Genomic DNA, 8,128 nt, shown 5'->3' on the forward strand with positions numbered 1-8,128 from the left:
ATTGTACCAGTCAAAGTTTCAGATGCTGCAATTTCAGCAAAGGAATGACCAAGTTAATATTTTTGGAGCAGGTTAACGTTTTTGGTGCAGTTTTTGGTGTAGGTCTCATTTCCGAGTAACTATAAGCCCTATGTTGACCAAACTTGCATGGATACATTTAAGGGTGCACACTACCAGGCTTGCTTCGGATGCTGAATCTGACCTACATTTTCCGCACGAGTGAACAGGTTAATGTTTTTGGTGCAGGTCTCATTTCCAAGTAACTATGAGCACTATAATGACTAAACTTGCATGGATGATACATCTAAGGATACATACTACCAGACCTGCTTCGGATGCTGAATCTGACCTACATTTTCCACATGAGTGGTCAGGTTAATGTTTTTGGTGCAATTTTCATTTCCAAGTTACTATGAGCCCTATAATGACCAAACTTGCATGGATGATCATCTTAGCAAGCATACTATCAGACTTGCTTTGGATGCTGAATCTGACCTAGTCTGGTCCCCTTCCCACAATTCCGTTCGCGCACTCTCTACATTGAGGTCAGGCATCGGTTGATTCACTGTTAGACGTTGCGCAATTTCAAAATGGAGGACAAAGTAAGTAACCATCTCGAGAAATAATTGCTCATATCTATTTGTTTTACATCATGACAACTATTTCATCAATGCTTACTGTTAACCAAAGTTGTTTTCTATTTATTTTTTTATTTATTTGATTTATTTTGCGTAAATTTACACTGTTATCACTGGATTAAAAAATGTTTACATTTTAAGAACGTGGAGGTAGTCAAAATTGACCCCCAATATTTCCTTTGTCGTGGACCGACATCAAAATTTTATTGTCTAGTCTAATGTATATATGAATGATCTATGTTAGGATATACAATGTTTTATATGTCGCTCCTTATTTAATATAGTAAAAGCACCCCAGATTTTTTATCATAATTCTATCAACAATTAGCATGTGCTCTGGCCTACTATTGCATATATCTGACATAAAACAAAGGTTTAATGTTTCTATACTGTTTGTATTTTGCTGTCCATGCAATCATCATATAAGTTGAAAAGGGGATGGGATTAAACCCCCAGTGTATTTATTTTGTTTTATTATGATTCCCCTAGCTGGTCCCTTAATTTCCTTCCACTTTACCCAGCATAATATTTACATGATAGCGTGAGTCTAACGTGTAATTTTCATGAAGGCTTGTGGAAGTGAATCCCATCACTATACAGATGTTTAGCAGTTAGAGGTGGTGCTACTTTGGTAGGTCACCACAATCTATTAATATCCTTGCATACATAATAATTTTTCATACAACTGTAATGCCAACTTGCCAAGGCAATACATTTTGAAAAATGTACCAATCCTTTTTATGTTGTAACAGGTTCATTATAGCTTTCAGATAATCATAAATATCTCTATTTTGTATGTTGGTTTTTTTTTTAGGCTTTTCCATCGTTCATTGCATAAATTTCATAAAATTTACCAGGATACCGAAAACAGATCCCCTGTATTAAAGACATGATGGTCAGCCAAAAGAGAGTATGGAAGCCCAACAGGAACAACCCCTCTACAGCCCATTTATAAGGTGATACAGTTTAAACTTGCAGAGTAATTTGTTTAAATTAATCTTGCACACCTTAAAATGTTTGTCCTTTTCTCCAAGTCATTCCATGGTTGCAATCTTATTTTAAGTACAATTCAATGAACAGACAACAATGATAAAACCGTGAAACAGATTTATCAGTTCAAATGATATGAGCTATGAGGAGAGTAAGTCAAATTAATTATAAATTATTTTACAAATTTACAAAAGGAATAATATGCAAATTAATATGGTGTATATCAGGACTCAAAAAGCAAGTCAAAGTTCATACAGTTAAACTTGTTAAATACAAATATGCCATGATGGATATTGTGAATTCCCAGAATAGAGAAGTTATCTTGTATTCTCAGCAATATAAATTAAGCAAATTCCTTATATATAATGAATAAAATGGATGTAAGGAATTTTAAAAGGATATAGGATGTAATTTCTGTAAAACCAAGTTTTACTGTATTAGGTAATGCTCTTCGCTTTATGTTCAGTTCACTATATTCTGTTTATAGGTCTGAAGTGTACCAGTGTACCAGTTTCTCTTTGACCTGTGCCAACTCTGGTAACCCTGCCTTTGTCAAGGACACATGTACTTGTCGCTATCCCGAGGGTCTGGATCTCTCTATCGGATGTCCGACTCATTTTGATGGGGGGTATTTAACTTAGTACATATACGAGGGGCGTTCAATAAATAATGTCATCATGACATACAACACAGAAATCATATAACATTAAGCTTGACTTTCTCTAATTATTGAATCTTTAATGAATTGATAACAGTTTATATGACCACTTTTCATCGCATAATTTCATTGTGGGAAGCTGGAAAACAAGGGCTACTCGAGACACTGCATTAAAAATGAATGGTCAAGAATCAGTAAACTAGAGTAAAATTGAGCGCGTCATTTAAGCTGCTGTAAAACTTGTTAGTTTCCCAAAAATATATTAACTGAAATATGTGAAATTTACAGCAACTTATGTCTGTTTCATACACATATAAACAGGTGGATTTCAATTAACAAAAATTATATAATGGGCATCAAAAAATGGGTACCGATCTTGTCAACAAGGACATACAACAACCAATGTATATTAGCGATAATTCAACAAATTATCACTGACTATGTTTTATTGACTTTAAGTTTATATATAGCAAATTTGAAAGACATAATTTTGGGGGTAGTTCACACTGTTTTAAAGAAACATTTGATTGTAAAATGTTCAATACTTAAAGGTCACCCTATATTTTTAAAAATTACTGAAAGCGAGAGGGTAAAGAAAATCTAAACAATTATTTTTAAAAAATCAAAAATTGTTTTTTTCCACGTTTTTCTGAAATTCAAACATATCATGAATCTTGAATCCATTTTGCGTTAAACCCTCAAAACAAATTTAGAATAAGATGTATCTGACAAAACTGCAAAGGCCTAAGAAAAGCAAAAAAATTGCAAGAACACAAAAACAGTTTTATACGCTATTTTCTTAAATATTAGCGGTATTGTTGTTCGTATCCATATATAGGGAGGCAGTTCAATTTCTGGAGGAGTCTAGTAAGCAAAATATTTGCCAAAAAATTGAAAGGTTTATGAAAGGAAGGAAACAGAATGAGAAATTTACTACATTAAATTTCTTCCTGACAGCGTCCAAACCCACAGGCCATGAAGAGTAAAGGGTTTTGGGGTAAAGAGAAAGTAAATGTTTTGTCACATCAACAATATTCGAAAGACCTTTCAACCTTTGACTTGTTTCATTTCCCAAACTTAGGAAAACACCTTTCAGAAAGAAAAAAACAAGTACAGCAATTCATAGGATCTGCCATTTTCCAGTATACGAAGGGTCATACTCAAAACTGTGTTCTAAAAAAAATTAGAAATTGAATAAAAATGTTACGAACATGTATTTTAATTAAAAGAGAATATTTTAGTTAAATCATTAAGACAAAATCATAGAAAACCGTTTTTTGTTTCTTTCCGAGCCCCTCGTACATTATTTATTGAACGCCCCTCGTACAATGCTCTGTTTTCCTTTGGCTTTCAATAAGGTGTGGTGTTTTAGATGTTACATATTAAGCATCTGAAATTTACAAAGCTTTCATTCACTGTTGAAATATATATGGGAAAAAATTTGGGAGAATGTCAACGAGTGTAACAAATATTCAATAACAGCATCTCGCACGGCAAAGAGGTACGACTTAGGTCATTTCATCGTCGTCAACAAAAATTTTAAGTTCTGATGTTATAAATTTCTTAACAAATGAGAATCTATTTGCGATTTGGGATACTTTAACTACGTACATGTAGTGTCGAGAATGCCACACTTTTCTGAAAGTCCGGTAATGATAGAAAATTGTACAAAAAATTAAAAAATGTTCTTTTATTTTCAAAAATTCCTTCATTATTTTACATCAAATTGAATCTGCATACTCGGCATAAAAGTTTGGAGTGCCAAAAGACTAGCTCCATCATGACTTTTTTGTGTTATTTCTCCAAGACACGGTCAACTCAGGTCAAGGTCAAATAAGTCCTTACTTCAACCTAGCCAAACGGAGGCAAATGTAACAAATACATGTATATCTTATATAGATTAAAGAATAAGATGAATTAATTTCAGAAAAGCTTTTGGTACCTAATATTTATTTCTTCAGATCGAAGAACCCTGATCTGAATGATTTCAACAAAATGGCCGTCTGACACCTTTACCAGATTAAGTACCTGGATACATGTAACTGGCTGTCCCAGAGGGTTTTATGAAGGCAGTTTTACACATCATATTAAAGACACCAGGATGGACCACTCAAGTTCCACATTTAATGCTGACATCATTTCAAAGCCCACCTCTACATTTTACAAATTTTGTGCTTAGAAGAAAACGGAAGAAAATAGAATTTCGCCAAGCTGGCCTGCAGGAAAATATTGTATCTACCGCCAAGGAGGGGTTTGTCCCATTGGTAAATAATGCAGAAATAGATTTACCGCTATTTCTAATTTAATTTAATTTTCAAGCAAATGTAAACAAACAATCAAATTAAATCAAAAGCTGTGGATTCAATTTTTTTATTCACAAAATACTTAAAATTTTGCTGTCACTGTACCAGAAATATGATCACTATAATTACTTTCAAACATTTATATCTTAGGCTTCAGTGGTGGATATATACAGTATGATGACACCATGAATCCATAGCATTCAGATATTCTCGGCATTCTTCCTGAAGGTGACTTCACGGCTGACAGAGGTTCTATTTCTGTTGTTGCAGTGACTGATCTACATCATCTGGTTATCCTACCCTTAAAGGAGCCGTTTATCTTATTTCCAGACACCTCTGCTTGACAGTAAGTCACAGGTTCTAATTTTCGCAAGGGTTTTAATTTCATAAAATAATTAAAAAGGAAAAAAAGGGGGTAAATAAGGCCATGCAAAATTAATTCCTTGGTTCTCAGGCCTTTTTTCAAGAAATATGATGAGGGAGGGAGGCATTTTTTTTTTTTACTTTTTATTGCCCCCAAAACATGATGAGGCAGCTTTTTACATTGTACAAAACCTCAAAAAATGATGAGGGAGGTGATTTGTTGTTTTTATTTTATTGATTTAGCAATAAAAAGAATCAGTGAGGCACACTAAAAAAATGGAACAGATGAGGGAGGGCCTGAGAACCAAGAAATTAATTTTTTTTTGGCCCAATGACATGTTTTTTTTTTTTAAATATTAGCCTTTTTATCAAGTCAGTTTATAAAAATTGTCTTTGTATTTTATTTAAGGAATGCAAAGTTTTGATGGCAATGCAGAGTCAAGATATTGTGACAAAGACATGCCAGCTTGAAGAAGACCATCCAGTGTTCATGGTGTTCCACTCCATTTTTCAGAATTATGTGTCAGATTGAAATTCATCTTATGGTGCACAAAACAATCAGGATATTCTTATGGATCTAGTAAGTGTTTGTAAATAGGAATGAAAAAGATTTTACTCTTCCCTTGTATACTTCAGATTGGAACCTGAAAATGAGAAATGACCATGTAAATGCATTTTTTTAAATAGGTAAACAGTTCGTGTTACTTGTACTTGTAATATGGTAAGCATGATCTGAATTTTTATTATACCTTGAAATTTTACTTTACATACTGACAGACTTTCTTAAAGTATTTTCATACACTGAAATCTGTATGTCGGATTAAAATATGTTGAATCAATATTTTTTTTCAGATCCAAAGTATTGGCAGAACCAAAGAATACCTGATAGTCTGCAAATGGAGTGATCATTCTGATTGGATGAACCAGGCAACACTGATTATCTCAAGAAATTTTAGGCTAGAGACTCCATCTTCATTCATAAATGATTGATGTTGACATTTTCTCATGGGCTTTTGTTTCATATCTTCTTTTTCATAACATGAACACCATGCAGCATCAGTTATCCTGTAGTGTCAAAGTGTTTTATGTTCAAAGTAATTGATTCTGAGACTTATTTGAAATCTGTTATTAAACAAGCTGTAATAAAATCACGATAGCAATAAGCACAGTATTATTTTTACTTTGCATAGCAGAAGTCTTAATTCATGGAAAAATAATGAGGATTTACTTTGTCTATTTTAGACAGGTAGAGCTCTATTTTTCTATTAGCTGCAGAACTGTAGCTCTCTGAAAAAAATATTGGGGGCAAACCTGAGAGCTACAGTGCCACCCATTGAAAAAAAAAAACTGTATATATATTGCACACAAGAAATGTTTCCTGATTTATTTCTCCATGTTTTTTAACCGTCATCTCAAAATATTACTAACCGTGTGTACCTAACATATTTTTTCACTGTTTTCACAACAAAACATTCATTATAATTGATGTTAGTAGCCCTCCTGGACCTGAAATTGAGATCATCAAAAATTTCGTCTATTTATACTACCACTTTGGTTTGCAAAATATTTCGGTCTTGCAATGCTTCATGCAGTTGTAAACTACGAGTGTACTTGATACTAAGAGAAGTAGGGAAGAATTGATACAGAAGCAAGCACAAATTTTGTGCACAATAAATATACAGTTCTTTCAGTGGGTGGCACTGTAGCTCTCAGGTCTGTCAAAATATTTTTAGAGAGCTGCAGTTCTGCAGCTATTCATAATTCTTCTATGGAATCATCATTGTTTGAGGAAGGAGGACTAACATATTTGGATTGAACATCAAGTGAATCAGCTACATTTTTCTTTCCACAAATGCTTATTTGGATATTTTATAAGTCCACAGATTCATTTAATTATTATTTGGTTAACCTTTATAAATTATGTCCTGTCCACAAAACAAATTATATATTTATCTGTCCACAAAAACTGACTCCACAATCACATCAAAATAATTCCACAGCATTATACAATTTAAAAAAAAAGATATAAAAATATCTAAGACAAATATAAATGTATGTGTATTAGGGAATCGTCAATAATTAGTAAAATATCTTGACTAAAAATCTAACTCAAGATTATAACATGAAAAAATTCGTTAGGTGTAACACCTTCAGAAGACAGTTTCTGACTGGATACTTTGGATAACAGTTTGAGACTGTGAGTGAGGATTGTTGTGATGTGTGTAACAAGCAAAATACAAACAGTATAGAAACATTAAACCTTTGTTTTATGTCAGATATATGCAATAGTAGGCCAGAGCACATGCTAATTGTTGATAGAATTATGATAAAAAATCTGGGGTGCTTTTACTATATTAAATAAGGAGCGACATATAAAACATTGTATATCCTAACATAGATCATTCATATATACATTAGACTAGACAATAAAATTTTGATGTCGGTCCACGACAAAGGAAATATTGGGGGTCAATTTTGACTACCTCCACGTTCTTAAAATGTAAACATTTTTTAATCCAGTGATAACAGTGTAAATTTACGCAAAATAAATCAAATGAATAAAAAAATAAATAGAAAACAACTTTGGTTAACAGTAAGCATTGATGAAATAGTTGTCATGATGTAAAACAAATAGATATGAGCAATTATTTCTCGAGATGGTTACTTACTTTGTCCTCCATTTTGAAATTGCGCAACGTCTAACAGTGAATCAACCGATGCCTGACCTCAATGTAGAGAGTGCGCGAACGGAATTGTGGGAAGGGGACCAGACTAAATCTGACCCACATTTTCTGGATGAATGAACAGGTTAAAGTTTTTCTTTAACCTTCTTTTAAAATTTTCTTCTCTAGTCCTGGGTATTAAATAAACTATATAAATAAATAATTATGTTGAATACGACTGCCTCTTCCAAAATTGTGAATTTCATGGGCTCAGGATCAGGGGTTCCGGTGTTAGAGAGGGGCTCTATTGATTATACATGTATTGTGAAAATACAACAATTCTTTAAAAAATCTCCTCTTCTTCTCCTGAACTATGTACATAGTTATGATGAGGAAGGATGCCTCTTCCACATTTGTGAATTTCAGGGCCCCAGGGTTGGGGGTTTTGTTGTTAGGACGGGGTTCTAATAAATATATAGTTTTCGATTGACCAAGAGTTACTTCCCGTTGGCC

General features: G+C 33.2%; 2 long non-coding RNA genes across 5 annotated transcripts; one reads left to right on the top strand and one right to left on the bottom strand.

The window, feature by feature from the left end:
- Nucleotides 1-492: 492 nt before the first annotated feature.
- Nucleotides 493-5,945, top strand: LOC134277928 (uncharacterized). 3 transcript variants are annotated; one of them, XR_009994349.1, is made up of 7 exons: nt 493-602; nt 1,453-1,594; nt 2,116-2,256; nt 4,248-4,550; nt 4,740-4,935; nt 5,362-5,532; nt 5,805-5,945. It is a non-coding gene; the product is annotated as an uncharacterized LOC134277928 (long non-coding RNA). The 3 variants fall into 3 exon arrangements; XR_009994350.1 differs by having other exon boundaries at nt 5,362-5,639; nt 5,805-5,915; XR_009994351.1 differs by having other exon boundaries at nt 522-602; nt 1,496-1,594.
- On the bottom strand, nt 5,328-7,724 carry LOC134277929 (uncharacterized). 2 transcript variants are annotated; one of them, XR_009994352.1, is made up of 3 exons: nt 7,622-7,724; nt 5,835-6,017; nt 5,328-5,596 (listed from the first exon to the last, which is right to left on the bottom strand). It is a non-coding gene; the product is annotated as an uncharacterized LOC134277929 (long non-coding RNA). The 2 variants fall into 2 exon arrangements; XR_009994353.1 differs by lacking the exon at nt 7,622-7,724 and adding an exon at nt 6,381-6,395.
- Nucleotides 7,725-8,128: the final 404 nt, after the last annotated feature.

The sequence above is a fragment of the Saccostrea cucullata genome, unplaced genomic scaffold (genome assembly GCF_032062105.1).
Source record: "Saccostrea cucullata isolate Sc308-1 unplaced genomic scaffold, CSIRO_AGI_Scuc_v1 ctg965, whole genome shotgun sequence".
NCBI classification, from domain to species: Eukaryota; Metazoa; Mollusca; class Bivalvia; order Ostreida; family Ostreidae; genus Saccostrea; species Saccostrea cuccullata.